This window comes from Triturus cristatus, chromosome 3_2 (assembly GCF_964204655.1).
Source record: "Triturus cristatus chromosome 3_2, aTriCri1.1, whole genome shotgun sequence".
Lineage (NCBI taxonomy): Eukaryota > Metazoa > Chordata > Amphibia > Caudata > Salamandridae > Triturus > Triturus cristatus.
The window spans coordinates 1,031,919,502-1,031,944,551 of record NC_140584.1 but is presented as its reverse complement, the minus strand read 5'-3'; the positions used below and the strand labels follow the sequence as shown (position 1 = coordinate 1,031,944,551).

The 25,050-nt window shown below is 49.2% G+C and overlaps 1 protein-coding gene across 2 annotated transcripts in view; it reads left to right on the top strand.

The window, feature by feature from the left end:
• STX1A (syntaxin 1A) overlaps positions 1-25,050 on the top strand; it is a 912,703-nt gene that overhangs the window by 263,724 nt on the left and 623,929 nt on the right. The gene's annotated exons all lie outside the window — the stretch shown is intronic.

Below are 25,050 nucleotides of genomic sequence, written 5' to 3'. Positions count from 1 at the left end.
AGTGCGACCTCCATGTCTTGCTCATAGCAGTGCCCCTCCTAGATGGATTACCTCCTTAAGAGGGGTGGTATCTGATTTGCAGAAGGTAAGCTTTCACTGTGGAACAGCCTCCTCTTTAGGAATTGTGTGGGCAGCCTTGGGAGGAAAGGTGGTTAGGGAGCAGGCATTGGTCTGGAGCACTGCATGACTTCCCCCTTCTTTTTCTCAACTGTAATATTTTTGTATTTTAATAAAGTGCTTGAGAAAGCAAATGCAAGGATGGTGGGGTGTTGTCTCTTGCAGGCCACATTCACTGTCTAATTCATTAGACAGGTCATCATGTGGCCCCCTGTGAATGTCCATTCACAGGTGTTCATCAAAAATCACATACCCCTATGCAAAACAGTTGGTATGCAAATTGAACATCCTGGAATGCCAATAGGTCTTCGTACATCGGGCCTCAAATGAATAGTTTGCTATTTCAAAACCTCTCAACAATAAAGACTGGGCTCGCAAAGATGACAGTCTTCTCTGGGGATTCGCAAACTCACAGCCTGATTTAGATCTTGGCAGGACTCCTGCTGTCCCGCCACAGTGGCGCTTCCAAGTACTCAGTCAAGCTGACAGCGGTCCACACACAGCAATAGACAGTAGACCCCGGCAGCGGCGTTTTTCTCTGCTGGCAAACAGTATTCCATAGCTGTCAGGTTTGCGCCAAGTCAATTTTGATGTTACCCCTGTGCTGGCGGTCTCCTAGCGGCTGTTTGCTGATGGAATGAGTTCCTGGTGGAGTGGAGACTCGCAGATACATCTAATTAATATGTCAATACACATATATGTCATGTTTGCATGAAAAACATATGCAGGCAATGTGTTATGTCCCTTGGTGTTACATATTGCATGCCACTCACACAACATACACACACTATTGAATACCCTCCCACAGGCACCACTAACACAACACCCCCAAACATCACAACAAAAAAATATTTGTTTTTTAAGTGTCAATACAGGTGTGTTCAATTTACCTTGATAAGTACGAAAATGAACACTAATGCATTACACCTAAGAAAAATATTACATGTAAGGACAATGCAAAAATACAAGAGACTATGGCGATTGTCAACACACAATATATAGTAGGGCAATGGTACAAATAGCTTACCTTGGATCTCAGCGACACCGGAGTGGTGGAGTCGGAACAGCATAGGAGGGGCCTGGACGATAGGGTACAAGACGGAAGCGTTAAGAAGGACAAAATGTATGTTTTTACCTCATTACCTTCGATTCTGCCAACTCAAGGTAGGAGGGATTCCCGCCACAGTTGCCTTGACGGAAAGGCACATAGTTCTCAGCTCGGTGGGACTCTTGGCTGAATTCTCGCCGTCAGCCGCTTCTGCCTGTGGCGCAGTCTACACGGATGAAGATTCCTGGATGGGTGGCTGAACTCTGGCGGTCTTTTGTCGGTGGACCTGCCAAAATATATATCGGGTGGGTGGACCACCAAGTCAGCGAGCAGGATGACCGTTGAAAAAGGGATGGCAGGGGGGCGTGGCTTGCAGCCGACTGTAATGGCCGCAGCCTAGGAGAGCTCCGCGTTCACTAGTCTCTTGCCCCATCAATCCTGCCACTTATCCGCGTCCACGGCGACGAAAAACAGGTGCATCATCCGTCTGGAGACTTCGGCGACGCTTGGGGGCTGTCTCGGAGCTGTCAGGGCAGCCGAGGAGACCGACTCGGCCAGAGACTTGGACTGCGGCCTACTTCCCGGAGCAGCGACCAGGGACTGGCGTGGAGGAGAGCGGCCGGGGAGGCGGCGCCCGGCGCGAAGCCGCTCGAGACCCTGAGGCGGTGCGACACGAGAGACAGTGGTGAGGCGGGACTCAGACCTGGGGTGCACAGGCCCTTGGTGCCTCCCTGGCGGCAGTTTTGGGGGCGGATCCGGGCCTTGTGATACTGGTGCCCCCCCCGACCTGCGGGACCGGGTGTGTGGAGAGGGCAGAGGACGAACTAATACAGCCCGGACATATCGGGGGAAGGAGGTGCTCCGAACGGGGGAGGACTCGGAGGCTTGACCCCCCCCCCCCCCCCCCCCCCCCCAGCACCAGTGACTTTGAGGCGCTCCGGCGCAGAGGCGGGCCCTGCAATTTGGACGCTGGATCAGAGATCTGGGATCCGGGTCTGCCCACGAGAGCGTGCTGGTCGGGCCCACGCGGAGCGGGCTGAGGAGAGCCCGGACCGGCGCCGCGGGGTAACGGCCGCAGGTGACTTGGGGCCTCAGATGGGCTACAGATTCAGTGCTTGGCAATGGAGACGGAACACCAGCGGCCCCCCCGCGCAGTCTTAGCTGATCCTTGCGGAGGCGCGATTCCGGACGGCAGCGCTTCAGCGACGGTGGCCTGCGGCGGCGCTTCACGCTGCGCTTCTGCACTGTGAACAGTGTGGTGGGGGCGCCTACAGGACTACAGCCCCCCGGCACCAGTAACGGCGAGGAGGTGAGGGAAAACCGAAAGGCCGAGCGCCGACAATCTCGACACCGTCTGGCAGCGGCGATTCCCCCCCTCATAACTGTCCCCTACGCAGCAGGACGGACTCCGCACCATGGGGGGAAAAGGCCAACGTGGAGCGCAAACGGGTAAACTGGACAAATATGCCTACCGAGGAGAGAGGTCGGGGACCCCGGAGGCTCCCAAGAAGAGGGAGGATGGACCGCAAGTTGCCCCACCTGGGGAGATTACCCTGCATGATGTAAAGCGCACACTGACACAGATGCAAACAGCGATCGGCACGATCTCCACCGATATCACTCTGCTGCGGGCGGACGTATCAAAGATGAATGACAGGCTGAAGGAGGTGGAAGACACGATGGCAACCCTGTCTACGGAAACAACGCTGTTGCAAAACAAAGTGAGATCATTGGAAAAGGTGCAAAAGCAACTAGAGGCAAAACTGGACGATCAGGAAGGGCGCTCACGCCGCAATAACATCCGCCTAGTGGGAGTGCCGGAGACCGTGCGCGGTCCGGCACTGGATTTGTTTGTGGAAGATCTTGTCAAAAATAAACTCCAACCTAAAAGACTGTCGGGGTTCTTCTCGGTGGAACGTGCGCACAGGGTGCCTGAAGGGTCGCTTAAACCAGGAGCTCCGCCACGGCCTATCCTGGCGAGAATCTTCAACTTTCGCGACCGGGACGCCATTTTGCAGACCGCACGAGTCGCTCCCCCGCTCCAAGTGGATAATAGCAAGGTGGAAATATACCCGGACTACACTGCACTGGTAACGAAGCAGCGGAGAGACTTCCTAGAGGTAAAGAAAGAACTCCGGAGGAGAGAACTGAAATATGCGATGCTCTTCCCCGCAAAGCTTAGGGTGGAGGCGGAGGGCAAGACATGGTTCTTCCTGTCCCCGTAGGAGGCATCCGAATGGCTAGAGGGCTGGCGTAAGACAGCAGGACGTCAGGGTGCAGGGCAGAGATGAAGCCACTCCACGGAAGGGGCGGAGGGATCGGACTTATCACGATCGGGGGCACCCGGAGAAGTGTGACACCATCCTTAGCCGGGCACGCCGCTGGGACTAAAAACGGCGGTGATGGCGCGACGACAGGTGCTGCCCCTGGGGGACGGCCATGGAGGTTGGACTGCGGGCAGCCGCTCTGGGGTTTCTCCCTGGCACTGCCGTAAGGTACTTTCGACGGCAGGGGAAGGTACCATATCGATGGCGGCAGTGGAGGAGGCTCGCATGGCCTGAACTTGGAAAGTCTTCATAGCCGTGGACATGTTAAACTTCTGAGGGGGAGACTAAGACTGGGTGCGACTGACGTCTCCCCCCCCGGCACGCAAGTACAAAGTTATGGGGAGAAAGCGCTCTGCTCAGTTGGGGTGGTGGGTAGTTTGGAATCCGCCGGGCAGGGAAGCAGAGAGGAGGGTGGGGGGGTTAGGGGGTTTATGGGGAGTTCTGGTTACACACAGTCTATCTGCATACCACAAGCATAGTCCGCATCAACGCAGATGCTGCTCACTGAGTTCATTGCACAGCGCGCATCCGACAACCGATAGTACATGGGACCAGATAAGACACAGTCCTTAGGGACGGCGACCAACCCCTCCGTCACTGACCGCGCCAGTCATGACAAACGCCTTAAGATCCTGTCTTGGAATGTAAATGGGTTGGGGGACAAAATAAAACGGGGGCTGGTATTACAGTACATTAAACGGAAAGGACCGGCGGTGGCTTTATTGCAAGAAACGCACTTGGTAGGTTCCGCTTGTAAGGCCTTAGACAGATGGGGTTATCACATGGGAGCCCATTCGGAGTTCACCGCCGGCTCCAGGGGTGTGGGAATATTGATTCATAAGCAATGTCTGCTGGTAATACAACAGACTTGGACTGATGCGCAGGGCAGATTCACCGCATTGGCGGGCCAGTGGGAGGGGAGACGATATAACTTTGTTTCAGTATATATCCCGCCGGCGTTGCAGGGTTCCGCGCTCCCAGACCTCGGTGCCTTCCTGCTCTCGCTCCCGCAAGGAGCAACGATTATAGGGGGGGATTTCAACGCCGTAATTGATGCAACCGTGGATAGGCGACCTCCTAGAGGACCCAGCAGCACCAGTTCCAAACTTAGAGACTTTGTAGATACGATCGGCCTAACGGACGTCTGGAGGGCGAAATTCCCACAGGATAGGCAATATACCTTCCACTCAGGAGTGCATAACAGTGAGTCACGGATAGACCATATCTTTTCCCAGATGCTGGGGTTGGAACAGGTAGCTGAGGTGACACACTTGCCATGGGGAATATCAGACCACTCTCCGATACTGCTCACCTGCTCATCAGGTATCCCGGACAAGCGCAGGCTCTTTCCAATCTACCCATATTATTTAACAGTTAAAGAGATTAAGAAAACATTAGTCACCGCCACAAAGCGATACTTCGCGGAGAATGAACACACGGTGCAGTCGCCGGCGATGCTCTGGGAGGCCTATAAAGTGGTCCTACGGGGCCAGGTTATATCTTCCGTGTCACACCACAAACAGCGGCAGCGACAACAACTTCATTTGTTAGAAGAGGACTTGCGAAGGGCAGAGGCGGACTATGCCGCCGATGTCACGGCCGACACCACACACGGCCTGCAGCTCGCACAACAAGAGTATAGGACGTTTGTCTGGGAGGAGGCGAAATCCAGACTTCAGAATACAAAACACACAGTTTACGAGCAGGGGGACAAAGCAGGCAAGCTATTGGCCTGGTTAGACAAAAAAGACCGGGCTACTAGGTGGATAGCGGAGCTTGTTACGCAGAACGGCGTGGTAATCACTGATCCCCAGGCCATAGTTGAGGAACTGGCTGCGCATTATGAACATATCTATACGCCGACGGCCACGGCCACGGTGGAAGACAACAGAGTCTTCCTCCGCGACATCCGCATGCCAATGCTGGCTCCAACGGCAGTACGCGCGCTCGAGGCGGACATTACACACGAAGAAACGACTCAGGCGATACTCGCACTCCATACCGGCAAAGCGCTGGGGCCCAACGGTATCCCAGTGGAACTCTTTAGGCATTTGGCTGCGGTCCTCACACCCCACCTATTGAACATGTACAAAGAAAGCCTAGAGAAGGGGGAACTCCCCAGAGACCAACGCCTGGCTACGATAGTAGCAATACACAAACCGGGCAAGCCGAAAAATAGTTGCATGTCATACAGGCCCATATCCCTGATTAACACAGAAGCAAAGATACTCGCCAAGGTGCTGGCAATGCGGCTCCAGCCCTATTTAGGATCGGTGGTCCACCCAGACCAATCAGGGTTTATGCCGCACCGAAACACGGCGCTGAATTTGCGGCGTCTGTATAGTGTTATGGCACGCAAATCGTTAATCAAAGAGGACGCTATAATCCTTTCCTTGGACGCACGAATGGCGTTCGATATAGTGGAATGGCCATTTCTATTCGCGGTACTTCATCATCTGGGTTTTGGGCCCAAATGTATTAAATGGGTAGAACTGCTATACACGAAACCTATGGCACAAGTGGTTGCCAACGGGAGAATCTCAGGCACCTTCCCACTGGCCAAGGGGACACGGCAGGGATGTCCACTGTCGCCGCTTCTATTCGCGCTCGTAATAGAGCCCTTGGCGGCGTGGATAAGACAAGATCTAGTGATCCGTGGGCTTAAGTGGGCGCCGGGGTGGGAGGACCGAATATCGCTCTATGCGCACGACATACTCCTCTATCTGGCCTCACCGACGTGCTCCCTCAATTGCCTTATGGATATTTGCGCGGCGTTCGGCCGGGTCTCGGGATATACAATAAACTGGACTAAATCGCATGTTTATGTTCTCTCAGGCGACCAACCCCGACTCCCACGAAACTGCGCCACCAAGATCGTGCCGGATGGGTTCAAATATCTGGGAATCCATGTCACGGCGCAAGACGCCCACTTTATTGCCGAAAATGTCGAAAAACCTTTGGAGCATTTCCGCAGAGATGTGCAGTGCTGGCGTGCGCTGCCACTCACCCTCCTAGGCAGGGCTGCCCTCTTTAAAATGATGGCACTCCCGAGGTTTCTCTACGCTCTGCAAAATACACCATTTCCGATCACCCCTTCGTACTTCAGGGATATTAATAATGAACTGAACAAGCTGCTGTGGGATGGCAAGGCGACACGTATCGCGATGCACAAATTGGTGAAGGGCTGGTATGACGGCGGGATAGCGCTCCCCAATATAAAAATATATTACTGGGCCTCCCACCTATCGGTGATTAACCAGTGGCTTCACGCGGACCAGGATGACCCGGCCTATCGTATGGATAGACATCTGCTGGGTACAGGCAATCTAATGGAAATACTTTATAATAGAAAGCAGTATAAACATCTCATCGGCCCTACAGCCCATACGATTAAGATCTGGCACGCAAAACAGAGGGACATGGGGTGGGACACGGAAAAACTAGGGAGGCTCAAGAACACGAAGGGTTTTAGACAATGGGACCTGATCGGTATATCGAGAGTGGGGGACTTGTGGAAAAAAGGGGAGACTGTCACTTTCACGCAACTGCAACAGAGCTACGGGTTGGCAGAAACAGAGCGGTTCAGGTACTTACAAATAAGGCATGCGCTAATGGCACACATACCGCAAGGCACAAAGTTGCCGGAGTCCTCACCCCTCGAGGACAGGCTCCTCACTGACCATATGACAAAGAAAGCTAGATCACTCACATACAAAAAACTTATAAATAACCAACCGGACCCAACTCAAACCCTAAAAGCTAGATGGGAGACAGACGTGGGGGAGCTGGATGAGACGGACTGGCAGGAAGCGCTGGCATCCCTTAGAGAGGTGGCGATATCAGGCCGATTCAAACTGATACAATTGAAGATACTCCATCGTACCTATTACACTAAGACGCTGCTGCACAAATTGCATAGAGCTGATACACCGCTGTGCGTTAGACAGTGTGGGGAACAGGGCACGTTCTGGCATATAATTTGGCAATGTGTCGAAATCCAAACGTATTGGAAAGCAATAATGCGCACGGTAGCGCAAGTAACCGGTGTAACACTGGTTCCTGAACCGAGGGGCTGCATCTTGAATGTCTGGAAAGCTGCAGATATCACTCAGACGGTGCAAACCTGGGTGGCACTGGGGATGGCCTTGGCAAAAAGGGACATTGCGCAGCAGTGGGGAGCCAGGACAGCCCCGACACTGCGAAAGTGGTGTAATGGTATGGACGAACTAATGGTAACCGAAAAAGTGGTCTACATCCACAGAGGCTGCCCCCAAAAATGAAATAAGATATGGGGGAAGTGGAATCGCTATAGAGGCAACATCTGTGATCCCCGAGGGCAGAATCTTAATCGGACATTTCAGAATAGCAGGGGAATGTATAACAAGCTTTGACAACAGGTCGGTGCGATGGGGGTAAAGGTAATGACGCGATGTATAGGGGTCCGTAATGTACGACACGGGCTTACTAGAGAAAGATGTAATGTACGTTGTGGAGGATGCTATGGTATTGCAGTAATGGTTGGAAATGTAAATGTTAATAAAAAGAGTTTAAAAAAAAAGAAAAAGTGATGGCAGGACCTGATCTGCCAAGAACTAAATCAGACCCTCAGTCTGTGGTTATAATGTCTGGTACTGGTTGAAGAAAATCTTGTTCACCTTACAGGTAGTCCAAATGTCTGAGAGTTATGGAAAGGATATCTGTGAATGTGTGCTATTTCATTGAAACAGGATCCCTTCAATGTGCACAAGGCACACATTTCACTGATGTGCCCCTTGCTGCTCAGATGCTTCCAGCAAAAGCTGGTAATGTCCAGGGACCTCATAGAGTGCAATACACAGTTCATGAACAATGATTTTTCATTGTGAGCATAAACTGAAAGCCAGCAAACTTAAACAGGAAGATCGTTTGGTGGGAAGAATCTGGATCATGCCTCAATGAGCAGGGTTCTGTCACAGGTCAAAACTGGCCAGACTTACTTTTTGCTACGAACCTCCAGCCAGTGACCTAGAACTCTGAAACAAGGAGGGTGCATTTCAAGTGGAAATCCAAGGTAGTCTGAACAGAGGCCAGGAAGTTCCAGTGAATTCCTTGGAATCAAGACTTCGAGTAAGAGCAGAGCGCTCTTTAGTCAAATCCCACTCTCCCAGAGTGTTAGCACCACTTGGAGTCGAGTGTTTTATTGTGTGATTCACTGTGATTTTAAACCTTACTTTCCATGTAGCATTCTTTGCTGGGAGGTGCCTGGCTCCCTTTTATTTTACTTTCCTTGTAAGCACTTAGTGTTGGAGTTGCCTGGCTCTGTTTTTGCTCCACCCCCTGTCCTTACCTGTTCCTGCCTCGAGATGAGGACGTGGTGCGTGTTCTCCCCGCCCGCCCTGCTCTCGTTGGACTGGTATGACTGGGCCATGCACATGGAGACTGGAGGCGGCAACTTTTGCATGCACGTGGCGCGGACCCATCCACGTCAAACCAGGGCTAGGGGCCAGAACACCTGCCGGTGTCATGACCCAACCTAGGATTATTTGACCCTCTGAACTTCTTAGAAGCCTAAGACTCGAGACAACACCTAGCTGTTCAAGGGACCTAATGAGTTATCTAACTCCCCAAGCAGTGTCCACATTGTAAGTTTAAATTTCAACCTCCCAAGCGGTCCCCGCTTAAACAAAATGTTTTCCATTTCATCCTACTCAATTGTAAATCGCTAAGCAAACATAAGTAAGAACTAGCAGAACTTATTGAGGAGCAAATACCTGATGCCCTCTTTTTTTTTTTTTTTTTTTTTTTTATTTCAAAAGAATTTATTATTTTAAGGGAGTAAAAACAAGCATAGAATACAATCAAGAATGATACAAATGATATCAGCTAAAAGACATTCAACCTGGTAAAATGAAAGTTAAAACTGAAAAACACCTTACAAAGTTCATTAATTTGGAAGTATCAGAGGAATGCATTGAATAAGGAAGAATCAATGGATAATCAGGAGACGTATTTATCAAAAGTATCATCATCATATATTAACTTAGGGATGAAGGGAAAGAAAGGAAAGAAAGCAAAGATAGAAAAAGAAAGAAGAAAGCAGAAAGACAAGATGAGAACCTGATGCCCTCTTTTTAACGGAAACGTGGCTGAGTGACAACTCTGCCCCTATATACTAGACGTGCTTCCGGCAGGCTACTTTTAAGAAAGGATTGCATCTTAAAAAGAGGCGGCGGGATAGCCATTGCCTATAAATCATCATTGAAATGCTCTGTCAAGGAAGCCAATATCGACAACTGTGAAGCTGTCTCTTTTGTACTAACCTTGGCAGGAAATGCCACTATCACAGGATTCTTAATTTACCGCCCACCAGGGCCTACCACACATTTTATAGCGAGCCTAGTAGGTTAGATTACTCAACCAGCTTTACGTCACACTAAACTATTAGTCTTAGGGGACCTCAATATGCATTTCGGGGCTAATCCGGCCCCTGATGTGATATCACTCCGCAACGAATTGGAGACAGTTAATATGATCCAAAGAGTGCACGACCCGACACATCAATTGGGCCATACTTTTGGATCCGATCTTTGCTAATTTTCCCAAGTCAAGATGCCTCTAGTAACCCTTTGGTCGGACCATTATGCAGTGCCTTTTAGCATCACAGGTTTAAGGCTACCTCCAAACAACTTAAAAAACCGAGGGCCCAGAAGCAGGAAATGGAATTCAATGAATTCCACAACCTTCATTACAGCCCTGAGCCGTGACCTACCCCAACTAGACAATGTTAACACGGCTAACTGCCAAATTGAATTATGGATTAGGTCAGCAGTGGAGGAAGCTGTACCATGGTTATCAGGGAGCCCAAACTCGAGAGCTAAGCAATCAGACCCCTGGTTCACAGACCAACTTCAAGCAGTAAAAAACAACATGTAAACGCCTGGAGCGGATATGGAGAAAAGACTACAATCAGGTCAGTAGAAACACCTACAAAGAAGAACTAAAAAAATATCATGCTCTAATCAAAAACACCAGATGTGATTTCTACACGAGCAAAATAGAAATGGCCAATAATTCTTCAAAGGAACTCTACTCCACTTTGAAGTCATTGTCATCCTTAGATGGCACCAGAGAACCCCCCACTGCGTCTGCAGAGAACTGCAACTTGATTGCGAACTATTTTGCATCAATATTGGCCAAAATCTATGAATCATTTCCCCTGGAGTCTAGAATCCCTTTGAGTCTTGAGGCTTTACCAATGGACTCTGCCAGCATCTGCAGCCTTAAAGAATTTACAGTCCCCCACACCGGCAACTTGGAAATATTGGCTAGCAGTATTAAATCAGGCTCACCATTGATCCAGCCCGACCCTAGGCCTTGATACAAAAATGTAATGTGATTATTCCATCTTTACAACAACTACTTGCTCTTTTTTTAAATTCTGGTGAGGTTCCATTAAGATGCAAACAAGCCACTGTCATAGCCTTACAAATAAAGCCTTCTAGTGATCCTATGGCTCGTGATAATTTACGTCCGACATCATTACTCCCAACAATTGGCAAACTAGCAGAGAAGGTGGTTAACAATAAAATTACTGTTTTTATCATCACAAATGATCTTTATCATTAAACCCAATCCAGTTTCAAGCCATCCTACTCTACCGAATCAGCTCTCTTGTTAGCCACTGAAACGCTAAGGCAATGCGCGGACGCAGGTCAGACGGCCGCACTAGTCCTTCTGGACTTAAGTGCGGTCTTTGACACTGTTTCTCACTATCTCCTTGCTCAAAGACTTGGAAGCTGCGGGATTGCAGACCCAGCACTTTGCTGGATATGCTCATACCTACACGAACAGAGTTTCCAGTTTGACCAAAAACCTTTCCTTACAGAAAGCGTGCCTCTAGCACAAGGCGGCCTCTGGGCTCTATTTTAAGCCTAACCTTATTCAATCTCTATGTGGGACCCCACTGACAGAGATTGTGGAACGTAACAAGCTGACTATAGTTTCATATATGGACGACACACAACTTATAGTCACACTCTTTCAAGACTCGGAGGCCACGGCTGCCCGCTTCTATGCCTGCTTGGAAGAACTAGCAGCATGGATGACCAACCATTGGCTCAGGCTAAAGAGCAATTAGACCGAAGTAATGAAATGAAATAGTGATATAGCACACAGCTACTCAGACTAGAGTGTCCTGGTGCGTGAGAGTGGAAGGAAGACGTGCATAAAAGACCCATTAGTTATTAAAAAGCCAGGTTTTTAGGTTCTTCCTGGAGAGTATGTCTGTGGTTAGTCTCAGATACTCAGGGAGGCTATTACACAATTTTGCGCCTAGAAAGCCAAAGGATCTGCCTCTAATGCGGGCACGGCATATTTTAGGCACGATGGCAAAGTTGGCATTTGAAGATCTTTGGGGTCTAGATGTTATGTCGCGATTTACACGCTTATTCAGGTGCCCGGCGCCTAAGCCATAGAAAGCTTTAAAGAATATGGTCATCGCTTTGAAGTCAATCCTTTGCTTTATGAGGCGCCAGTGTAGAGACTTAAGAATAGGGGTCATACTAGATCCAAGTTTAGATCTCGGGATGGCTCTGGCCGCCGTGTTTTGTACCACTTGTAGGAGCTGGATAAGAGATTTGGGAAGACCGAGGTACAAGCTGTTGACATAGTCAAGTTTTGATGTCACCAGCGCCTGTACCACGATCTTTCTGCTCTCAAGTGGTAACAGTGACAGTAATTTTTTTAGCATGTGGAGTATGCCAAAGCAAGCGCCAGTTAGATTTTGGACCTGAAAGCGCACAGAGAGTGTCTTGTCTATGACAATTCCTACGTTTTTTACTTTCTCCTTATCCGTGGGCAGGGGCGGCAGATCCACCAAGTGGCCACCAAGAGCTCCAGTCAGGCGTTTCCGGTTTACCAAAGAAAACAACTTCAGTTATGTCAGGGTTACACGTCAGCTGATTGATCTTAAGCCAATTAAAAACCTTTGTGAGGAAAGACCTAATCATTGTCCCGTCAAAGTCGGTTTCTTTATCACATGTAAAAATCAGATGAGTGTCATTCTGCGTAGGAAATATTGGCGCCCTCTTCCTCTACCAGAAATGCAAGGGGAGATAGATATATGTTAAAAAGGGTAGGACTTAGAATGGAGCCCTGAGGGACGCCTACTTTCATGGCAACCGAGGATGAGAAAGGGGTGAGACAGATGTCCTGAGATATATTTTCCAAGAAGGACATCCATGTTAGGGCGGTCCCACCCAGGCCGATGTTTGCAAGTCTATCCAAGAGCCTCTCATGTGGGACTGTATTGAAGGCCACCGACAGATCGAGCAATATCAGAACAGCCTTGCCGCCCTGGTCCAGATTATACTTAATAAATTCAGGTACTTCCAGCAGAGCTGACTTTGTGCTATAGTTAGCCCTAAAACTGGATTGTGACTCATGAAGGAGCTTCCAATCTTTAATGTTTTTTTGGAGGGTCTTGTTTACATGCTTCTCTAATAGAAGGGAAATTGGCCTGGTCCGTCAGTTTGCTGTTAGCCTCTTTTATAAGGGGAAGAATCTTTGCATGCTTCCATAATTTCTGCATATTGCTTGAGGAGAGGGAAGCATTAAAGAGTTGGTTTACCGTGGGGCTTATGGTGGGAGCTAATAAGTTCAAGACATTCGCTGGACACGGGTCGGTAGGAGAGCCAGACTTTAGGCTTTGGAGAAGGGACAGTGATTCTTCCAGCTGAAGCTGAGGGAAAGCTGGTAAAGACGGGGGATCCAAAAAGTGAAATGTGCTAATTTCACTATGGTAAAAGGTTTGCTCTTCTTCTGAGATGCTAGTGAAAGCTTGTTGGATCACTGAAATCTTATTGTGGAAGAATTGAGCTATCTGCTTAGACCATTCTTCCGTGCAAGGCCCTTCCTTTGTGCCGGCTTTCGGGGATGTAAAGGATTTAACTATGCTAAATATTTCCTTACTCTTATTTTGGGCATTTTCTATCTTGGTTTGAAAGAAGTTGTTTTTGACCGCCTTCACGAGAATGTAGTGAGCTTTTAAGGTATCTTTATACATCTTCCTGTCCTCCGGTAGATAGGATTTATGCTATTTCTGTTACATTTTTCTACAAGTCTTTTTGCTAGATCTGAGGGAATCCCTAAACCATGGAGCTGGTTGGGCCGACCTCTTTGAGGAGCGGGAAACAACCTGTACCGCTGCATCAATGTTGGTTCGGAGCCATGCATCTATTAAGAGGGCGTCCAAGTCGGGGCTGCCAGACAGCTCCAGTGAGGAACGACCGAGGTTATCAGCTGACATTGGGATGGATATTTTATGGAACGCCCTGTAATTAGGGACCCTCTGCCCTGCATTAGCCCGAGGGGCTGTGGCAGAATTGGGAATGACGAATTTTAATAGGAGGTGGTCAGAGCAGGTAATGGGTAGAGGTAGGCTTACCGATATGTCAAAGTTGTGAAAGATTTGGTCTAGGGTATAGCCCTTCTCATGGGTGGCTGAAGAAATAGATGGGAACATATTGCAGGCCTGCAGTGTCTCCAACAAGGAGGTTGTTAGAGGGTCTTTTCCATTATACATATGTATATTAAATCTCCCAGAATAACGCAGTTGTTGTATTTTAGGGCCAGTAAGGTGGTGGCTCTATTTAGCGTAGAAACAAAATTTCCCATTGCACCGGGTGGTCTGTAAATCAAAAAAACAACTATGCTTTGGTGGTGGGATAAGGTGCAACGGAAGCCTAAGGACTCCGCTCCCTCGATGTTTTCCATCGGGATGGGAGAGCAGTCCAGCTTTTGATTGTAAATTATGGCGACGCCGCCCTTCTTTCCACTAGGTCAGTCCCTTCTAAGGATTATGTAACGTGCAGGGATGGTCGAGGTAATAGTAGGGTTGGGGGCTTCAGACAGCCAGGTCTTGGGGAGGAATAAAAGGTCAGGCTGGTCGTCTAGAAGTAGGTCATGAATGTGTAGTTCATGTTTTTGCATAGAGTGACAATTTAAAAAGGTGACCTTTAGGTTCTCAGTTTTCCTATTGTTTTTACGCTTATTGTTGAGAGAGAGGATCTTGGGTTCGGGTTCTCTGGGCTGGAGGAGTGACCAGTTGCACTCATTGCATCGAAAGCCTACCTCCGAACTCCTGTCAGCCGCTTTACACTGACATGGTGGTAGCCGCCTAAGGCTAACTAGTTTTTCCCTATTGTAATACTGTGGAAGAATCTCACCAGTGGGGAACTGAGCAGCATGGCCGACGCCTCTGGGACGCTCACGGGCGCAGACGGACTTGTCTTTGGCGCGCCAGCGGTGCACGTCTGTTGCGTGCGTCCATTTGCATCGGGAATATATAGGCAAATGCCTTTGATGCAGACTGTACCGCTAACACAGCAGAGGAAGCGGAGAATGCCTGGGCGGAAGTGAGGAACCCGAAAATAGAACCAGCCCTCCGCACAATCGGTGTATCAGTCGCGGCGGACCAGGACTGCAGGAAAAGCTTGACGAGAATCGGATCAGCAAGGAAACTTAGCAGGCAGAGTCAGGGAAAGTGCAAGTGCACGTAAGTAAGTTTAAAAATGTTAAAAACCACAGATATTAAAACCACAACATATAATTGAAAGCATTAAAAACCAAATTGCTGGGTAAGACAAACTAGATCCTCCTGCTGTCAGCTGTACTGGTTGTAGGAAAGGCCCCATCATCAGCATGGTGAACCAATGCATTAGGTCAGGTCCCCACACCCAAAAATACAAGAAAAAATCTTGGGATTGTTTGATTCAAATCTTTCCTTCATCAGATCAAAGTAGTTACTGGTAAGTGTTTTGCGATTCTTAAAATGCTAAGAAAATTGATTGATCTTCTGCAGATACCTGCCAGAAAGACCATTGTTCACTCTCTGGTCACAGCACACTTGGACTACGGGAATGTTCTTTATTTAGGCGCCTACAAAGGAAGTCTGACGAGACTCCAGCGTATTCAGAACACTGCAGCTCGTCTGGTCTTAGGGCTTCTCAAGAGATCGTCTGTCGTAAAGCTCTGGCCAATTTACATTGCCTTAAAAAATAATCAATTTTCCACTGGAAGCCAATGTGTTACTGCCACAAGATTTGGTGGAACAAGGGACCCAGCTACCTGAGAGCTTTCATTAGGCCTTAATGCCCTTCTCGTACTTTGCATTCATGTGGAACCCTGCGGGCAAGAGTCCCCAGAGTCTGCAGGACTAGAATGTGTGCTCACTCGTTCAGCTACCTAGCTGTAAAAACATGAAATTCTCTTCCGCTCTCCCTGAAGGCTTGCTCTACTGAATGAGCCTTCCGCAAAGATTTTTAAAACATGGCTTTTCAAGTCCCTCTCTTAATCCGTCCACTCTTGCCAAGTTCTGCTTGCCTCCCGTTCGTCTTGTTTCAGTGCGTGGACAAACAGTTTGGTGTTACCATGCGCTCTACAAATGACGATGATGATGAAACCTGACATTCTCTGCTGCCCCATTGTGGGTGACTTACACCATTAAAGTGGGTTTACCCTTCACTACCATCACTGCACCTAGATAACCCAAGATTCTCCACTCCTGTCAGTGATCAGAAACTGTTATGTTCTACAGCTTCCACTACTACAAACAGCAAGGCCGGCGTTTGCCTGAGTTTGTCTCTCTAGAACAGTTGGTGGAGGTCTTTTTGCATACTATAGATCACTTCCCAACCAACAGAAAGGGCATATCTACTATTTATACTAGTTTCTGGTGTATATAAATGGGGCTGTTTACAATCTAGTGTCAATCTAGTTCAGGTACTGTTCAAGCTACAACGCCTGTCTCCAGCATTGGCAACCGTTTAGTACAGCCACTAGTTATTCACAGTACATAGCTATTTAACAGCCATTTTGGTGCTTCAGAAAATCATATGCTACCCTCACTGGGATGGCTTGCCTTTGATGGTATCGTCCAGGGATTAGGGTATGTACAGTTTGACTTAAGATCTCTGAACCACTGTAATATTGGGTTCATGGTGAACCTCTCAAAATCCTTTTCTATACCATTGAGAAACATCCATTTCACAGGGGCCATTCTGTGTGTAGGTCCCTCCACAAGACTGAATATACTTTATTAAAGAGACTATTTTCCTAGAGACAATCTTCATTATAGAGGCTTATGGACCTGCAGACAACTTGAGTGAGGTAAGTGTATCTCACTGCCATGGGTGGTTGGACAGCATGTTCCAGTCTTTGGTAGTTTGTGATGTAAGCTTCAAACCTATTGACGTGATGCTCTTTCCACCTGTTGTGTCCGCAGATGTGAATCACAACAGACTCCTCTCACTTGGGAAGTGGAGGCTGCCAGGATCTCTTAGTATTTTATGGGATAGATCTGATAGATTACTTCCCATAAATGTGTTTGAGTTAAAGGCTGTGTTCCTGGTCTTTAAAGTTTCTACCAGTTCTCTCCATCTCACCTACTACCAATACCACCCAGGTAATCTCAGGAGGTTCATGTAGCATGCTGGAAAAAAACATTATTGTAACATTGTGCATCCCAATAAAAAACAAAAGAATTATACGAACTTCGTCCTATCCTGAACCAATTATGGCAGTGGTGTGCACATATTCCCTCTAGTCTTGAAGCTAATGTTCTTCACGGTGTAAAGGTAAATGAAGTCTGTACTGCTTGGAAGTTTTAAAGAGAGCCAATTTGTAACTGCAAAAGGTAACATGTAAACTCATAAAATTTGCATTTAGGAGTTTGCATTTGATAAATTCAAAAACAGAATTAGGAGAATTTTAGTAGACAAATGTATGCATGCACCATATTTGACAGAGATTGGATGTTGGTAACTGCTCCCTGACACATCATTGCAAGTTAAGTCTTGTGAGGATCCTTTTCGTGGTTAGTAGGTCCACTTGTGTGACATTTCTAAAACCAGGAGTACCACTGCAGTTAAGGGGGGCAAAAGACTATCCCTGTGCAGGAGCTGTCATTCTGACAGCACACGAGAGGGCCTAGCATAAAACACAAGTTCAGCCATTAAATGCAAAAAATAAAAAACAACTTGAGACTGAGCACAGGGAAATGTGATCTCCTACAGTCCACCTTGAGATTTTTGACTTCTTCCCCCTCACTACAGTCTCGTTCTTCACAGTTCTCAGATCTTGTTTTCATTTCCCAACTTCTGTGTTTCAGATTGCCTTCTTCCGTGCTTCTGTTTTTTCCCATCGTCGCGGTTTGGTGTTTAACATATATGCTGCATCTCAGATACCTTAAATCTAGGCGCAAACTTACATGTTCAGACTTGCTCTTGTAATCTTCACCAGTGATAAAACTACCCTGGCCCTCTGCACCTTTTTTCTTCTTCAGTGTCAGTGACCACCATAAATGAACAGTAGATACAAGGTCAGTTTCTTCTAACTCCGCTAGAAGATGAGAAGGCCAGAGCCAAGGGTGCTCTATACGAGGCATTGCTAGTGCTTCACAAGATATTTTTATTATTTATCAGAGATGTTTCCTAGTCCCGGATACATTACAATTAAGCAAATCAAGACTGCTTACCTACAGTTGATAAATCTCTTCCAAATAAGGTGTCCGTCACGCTCCTGGTGCACGGTCTTCCTTGTTCCCATTTGTAGTGTGTCCATCAGTGTGTGCTGGGTTGCTTTCATTCACCAAGTTCAACTACTTTAATTAGACCCCATTGACGTTTGCAGGAGGGTCTGTAGATGGGTGCTTTCTCTGTTCAATCATAAATTGTACTTTACTGTGCTGACCAGGGAAAATCCAATGCGTCACTAAAAATGAGGTTTCCTGAAGTTTCAAGAACTTAACATGGTTGGAATTTACTGGCCGTTTTACAAGACGATGCCACACGTTCTATTCTAATTTATATTTCGTTCTTATTGAAGGCTGGAGCTATTACGTTTAGATTGCCTTCCTTTTCCTATTCAGCAGAAAGGCATCTATGACAGGAAAGATAAATGTTCTGACATTTTAAGCGAGAAGGACGAAAATTGTTGTCATTGTGAAAAAGCTGACCAGAATAAGTGATTTCAACTATTTTTGTCATTCAGTGTACACCACTCAAAGATAAGCCTGTTACTGTAAAATGTAATCCGCAGAGATAAGCAGTATATTTTTCCACAGGGTCATGTCAGGTCTCTCAAAAGGAAAATTTAAAACTGTTAACCTTGGATGGTGGGAGGCTCTTGGAGCAAAGTTCTTGATTGTCTTGGTTTGTCAAAGATAAGGGTTACCCCTTCCAGTAGCCACAATGCTGCCGACACTTGACGGCACCTAAACAAAGTGCTTCCTAGAGGACCCACAAAGGAGGAAAAAGGCCAGAGGCAAAAAATCTCCAAAGTTGTAGCGAGGCTCCATGATGACTAGACCTCTTAAGAAAAAGCCCAGGAGGTTGTGAAATACTGCAAAGACTCAGGTGGAACCACAGGACTAGGAGACGGACTCCTGGAGCAGGCTGGAGTGAGGAAAAACACCAGCAGGATATTCACTGGATCAAACTTCTCTATACAGGTCCTAAGGCACGGGTGCATACTAGCAGAGTGGTATCTGAAAAATGCCAGCAGGAAACACACCAACAGGAACTAAGAAGTGCTGCGACACAAGGAGCAACAGGAAATGACTCCTTTTATACTCTAAAACAGGAAATTACCTTCAGAAATAGTGTAGCCATGATGTTTTGAGAATCTCTATGAGAAACTCTATAGTATGGTCGCCATCTTGGATTTGGCTAGTTTAAATCGCAGAATCCTTACAGAAAGATTCTTGGAGTGTAAGGGCGAAGGAAGAAGTTGCCAATGGCGTTCTGTATTCAGGCCCCAGGGAGAGGATCGCCGGCGGCAACATTGGCAGGCCAGCTTACAACACAACAGCAAGGAACTCTTCAACATCGTGAAAGAGCTTTCCAACCCCAGCGCAGGAAACAACGACATCACCCCATCGCAAGACCTCTGCAACTCCCTCGCCTCATACTTCCACAACAAGATCACGGACATACACAGCAGTTTCAACAACCAACCAACGCACACCACGACCGACCTGCCACCCCCCCCCACCACCACCCTCCACGCCTGGACCCCGATCAGCACAGAAGACACCATCCGCACGATGAACTCCATCCACTCCGGTTCACCAACCGACCCCTGCCCTCACCACGTCTTCAACAAGGCCGACGCTGTCATCGCACCCCACCTGCGAGACATCATCAACACATCCTTCGACACCGCCATCTTCCCCGAAAGCTGGAAACACGCCGAACTCAGCGCTCTACTCAAGAAACCAACAGCGGACCCCACCGACCTCAAGAATTACCGCCCCATCTCGCTTCTACCGTTTCCAGCCAAAGTCATCGAGAAGACCGTCAACAAGCAGATGGCCGCCTTCCTCGAGACGAACGGATCCCTCGACCCCTCACAGTCCGGCTTCCGAGCCAAACACAGCACCGAGACCGCCCTCATCGCCGCCACCGATGACATCCGAGCCCTGATGGACAAGGGAGAAACAGCGGCCCTCATCCTCCTAGACCTCTCCGCGGCATTCGACACGGTCTGCCACCGCACCCTAACACGGCGCCTCAGCAACATCGGTATCCAGGACAAGGCGCTGGAATGGATCATCTCCTTCCTCGACGGAAGAACACAGCGAGTCCGCCTACCACCGTACAAGTCAGAGGCCTCCGAAGTCATCTGCGGCGTCCCCCAAGGATCATCACTGAGCCCCACCCTCTTCAACGTCTACATGAGCCCCCTCGCGGCCATCGTACGCAAACACCACCTCAGCATCATCTCCTACGCCGACGACACCCAGCTGATCCTCTCCCTGACCAACAACCCCGCCGCCGCCAGAGCCAACCTGCACGAAGGGATGAAAGAGGTAGCCGAGTGGATGACGACCAGCCGCCTGAAACTGAACTCGGACAAGACGGAGGTCCTCATCCTGGGCTCTTCACCCTCCGCCTGGGACGACTCCTGGTGGCCTCCCGCCCTGGGCACCGCGCCCAAACCGACAGACCATGCACGAAACCTGGGCTTCATCCTGGACTCCTCCCTCTCCATGACCAGGCAAGTCAACAGCGTCTCCTCGGCGTGCTTCAACATCCTACGCATGCTACGAAAGATCTTTTGGTGGATCCCCTCAGAGACCAGGAAGACCGTCACCCAGGCCCTCGTCACCAGCCGACTGGACTACGGCAACGCCCTCTACGCCGGGACCACCGCCAAGCTCCAGAAGAGACTCCAGCGGATCCAAAACGCCTCAGCCAGACTCATCCTCGACATCCCACGATCCAGCCACATCTCCGGTCATCTGAGAGACCTTCACTGGCTCCCCATCAACAAGAGAATCACCTTCCGCCTCCTCACCCACGCACACAAAGCCCTACACGACCAAGGCCCGAGCTACCTCAACAGCCGAGTCAACTTCTACGCTCCCAAACGCCACCTCCGATCAGCCAACCACGCCCTCGCCGCCGTCCCCCGCATCCGAAGAGCGACTACAGGAGGAAGGTCCTTCTCCTACCTGGCCGCCAAGACCTGGAACTCCCTCCCGTCCGACCTGCGCCTGACCCAAGACCACCTCTCCTTCAGGAAGAAGCTGAAGACCTGGCTGTTCGAGCAGTAGCGGCACCCCCCCTCCCCAGCGCCTTGAGACCCTACGGGTATGTAGCGCGCTTTATAAGTGTCACTGATTGATTGATTGATTAAGGCCCCCGTTAATGTACTGTAGCCCTCCAGAGACCCTGCTTCCTGCTAAGATGTGCATCCCTATTTATGATCATGCCCGCACCTTTGCACACACTTAAAGCAACAACAAATGGTCAGTATTTTTCCTTCGTAAAGCTGGAAACCCTAGGAGTGATGTATGTTTGCACGGTGCTCACAAGCACCTACTTTGCTGCGTTGAAGCCTTGGAGAGGGTGTTGTATCGGTTGCTTTGTTTGGTATGACTTGGTGAATTGGGTGTTAGACAGTGGAGGTGGATGTACTTTTTATTTCCGGGGCATCTTGAGCTATTTATATTTAAGCTGCACTCATTTTTTTGTTTAAATCTGTTTTATTGACTTTTAGGTTACATATTCATGAAAGGCAACATACTCCTGGAGCTATCCATGCATTGGATCGCTTATCAACAGTGGAAGCATACTATTGTTACATGACGTTAGAGCATTTCAAGCATACATATGCTGCCTGGTACACCAGAGCGTGTTTCATTCCAATATTCAGCTCATTTCACAAATGATATAGTTACAGATAAGTGATAGCATGGTTCCATTAGTCCAACACGTAAAGTCTTTCAGAATAATCCGTGTGGACCTCTGAACAGATATCATGTAGTTAAAACAATTAAAACCAACAACCACAACATAAACCGGTTCCTGTATAGGTATCCCCACCTCCCACCACCCCTCAGCTCCCCCAACAACGCATCACATTACGACAGTCTGGCTGCTGCCCCCCTGCATTGGCGTCGGTTATGCTCCCCCTTGGTATCAATCAGAAGATTTGTATACACGGAGCACTACGGCTGTACAAGGACATGGCCCACGGCTTCTATTCTGGACCTACATCTCTCCCCTTGGGTGGCCCCCCTGAGTATACTTCCTCAGTTCGCTGAAGTGCTTGGAGCAGTCCCTCCCACTGAGCAGCTATGGGCTCCTTCCTTAAACCCAGTGTTTCTTCCCGTTGGTTGGCAGTTCCCTCTGCCCTGGCCTATGCGGAGAGCGAGTGCCTCCATGCTCGCGTATGCGGTGGGTCCCGCGCCTTGCACCTCTTGGTGAGAAGTCACTTGGCGACCACTAGCCCTAGGTCAAGGAACCGGGATGTTACTTTTGTGGCAGGGGTACTACGGAAGTGGTGCAGCAGGTAAACAATCCAGTCAAAAGGTATGTCACGACCAGTGCTTACCCGCAGCAACTCACTTATTGTGTGCCAATATGTGTGTAGTTTGCGGCAATTCCACAGCATGTGGATTAGTCCAACCCCGGGTTCGGCACACCTAGGGCACACTGCATCCGTGCTGTGGAAATACCTATTGATCATCTCGGGTGTAAGGTATGCCCTGTGCACAATGAACAATTGTATTTGTTGGAGTCTCATGTTTTTGGGTATACGCAAAGGGCTCTTCAGCACCCTTTCCCATTCCCTGTCTTCCAGGCGTCTCCCCAGGTCTAGTTCCCATTTGCGTCGAAGGGGCTCTAGAGTAATCGCCGCATGGGTACGTAGGAACGCCACGAACCAACGGACCAGGTGTCTGCCTCGCCCCATGACGTGGAGGTACTGTATGGTGAGGTGTTGGCTGAGTTCTGTGGACATGTCCCCCCACTTAGCGGTCAGGGTCACAATCAGTGAACGGTGCATTAGGAATTGCCCCGGTGGTAGTCCCTTGTCTTCAACCAGGGAGTCATACGGGATAAGTGTGCCATTGCGATATAAATCTCCCAGGGTCCGTATGTCAGCGTCTCGCCAGTGCGCGAGTGCGAGAGGTGAGCACCCCTGTCCCATTAGGGGAGCCTTCCAGCGGTATTGCCGGTGCATAGGGGACCAGAGCTCTGGTGAGGTATAGGCTCCTGCAATAGCACTTGTATGCCACCGCCAGTAGGAGCGGTGTTGGTGTTGCAGTTTTGGTGGCTGGGTGAAAGAGTGTAAGTATCTGCTCTAGGGAGCATGGTGGCAGTGTAGATGCTGTGTCTTCCCAACCCTTATCTGCAAGCCAGCAGGCTATCCACTGTAGTTGTGCAGCTAAATAGTAGTGTTCATAGCAAGGTGCAGCCAGCCCTCCTTGGTCCGTAGGGAGGTAGAGTTTCGTTAGTGCCATCCTGTGTCGGCTGCTCCCCCAGATAAGGTCCCTGAGCAGTTTAGAGAGTTTGGCAAAGAAGGCCGCAGGGACATATATTGGCAAGTTAGCGAAGTAGTACAGTAGCCTAGGGAGAATCACCATTTTGGATAGCGCTACCCTGCCAGTGACTGTTAACGGTAGTGTGTTCCAGAAGCGTACTTGCGACTTGATGGCCGTGTAGACCCTTCCCAAGTTACCATCAAAAAGGTCTGCCAGCTGACGGTATATCTGGATTCCCAGGTATCGGAAGGTGTTCCCTATCCACCGTACCCTCAAGGATGTATCCCGGATCTTGCCTCCCCTCCCCGAACGCTTATATACAGGACTTGCTGGCATTCACTCGGAGTCCTGAGATGGCGGCAAAGTCTTGTAGAGTGCGAGCTAACTGGACCGGAATGTCATCTATGTCTCTCACGTATACCAGCAGGTCGTCTGCATACAACGACACTTGGTGGATTGCATCTCCGAGGGTGTTAGAAATGGGATTTCTGGTTGGCTAGGGCTTGCGCCAAAGCCAGACAGAAACCACCACTCTAGTCAGGGCTGGGGAGTTACACGCCAAAGATAACCCCTGCTCACCCCCTTGGTAGCTTGGCACGAGCAGACAGGCTTATCCCTGAGGCGATGTGTAAAGCGTTTGCGCGCGCACCCAGCAACAACACCCAAGGCCCACCACAAAGGAAACTCCACACAAGGTATTATAAAAAAATAGCCTTTGTATTACCAAAACACATTAGATGAAAACACACACTTTACAATGTGCCAACAGGCACGGGCAGAATTTACAAGGGATTATATGTACAGGGGACAGGGCCACATGGACCACTGTCAGGAATAGCACTTTGTAGAAATTACACTTAGAACGTAGGAATAATATTTTAGAACATAGCACATACAATCACTGTAGCACTAACAATAGAACATGTAGCACACAACCAGTAACTACTGGTATTAGGTAAGTACCACCTACACAACCCTAACCACCTTAGGAGAATATCGCGCAGGGAACCAGAATCTCACTAGCACCACCTGTACTAGGAGAAAACAACCACCTAAGTATCACTCTACCTGTAGGGGTCTAAGCACATAAACACAGGATGCATAAAATACATTCAGAGGTGTAAAGCAAAGCACATGACGCATAAACACATTCAGAGGTGCAGGAAAGGAACAATGGCGCAAAAACTCACATTAGCCACTATCTGCGGCAGTCCCTAGGCCAACTGGGCTTGTCGGGGCAAGGACGCCCTGCGTCCAGAAAAGTCAGGGCAAGGCTGCGCAGGCTGCGCAAGCTAAAGCGTAAAGGGGAAGGGGGCACAACCTACACGTTGCAGCTGCCCACTAAGTGCTGGGCAGCTGGGAAAAGGAGCATGGGCACCACTGTGCCCTTTGAACACAAATCACAGTCACGTGGGGCCCCTCTGGGCTCTTAGAACAGTTATGGCCTTCTGAGCCCCTCTGGGCTCTACAACAAGCAATGCCCCCTGAGCCTCGCAGGCTCTACGACAAGAAATGCCCCTGAGCCTCGCAGGCTCTTCGCAAATATCTGCCCCGTCGTGGGAGCCTCGGGGCTCTGAACGACGATGTTCCTTTTGGAGCCTTCCGGCTCTAAACTCAGAATGCCCCTGATGTCGGTGGAGCCCTCCTGGGGCTCGAGAAACCAACGAAAATGCCCCCTTAAGGCGGAGCCTCGATGGGCTCGAGAACACGTTGGGGCGGCCCGCTGCCTTCCGGGGCCGCCCGACACCTGC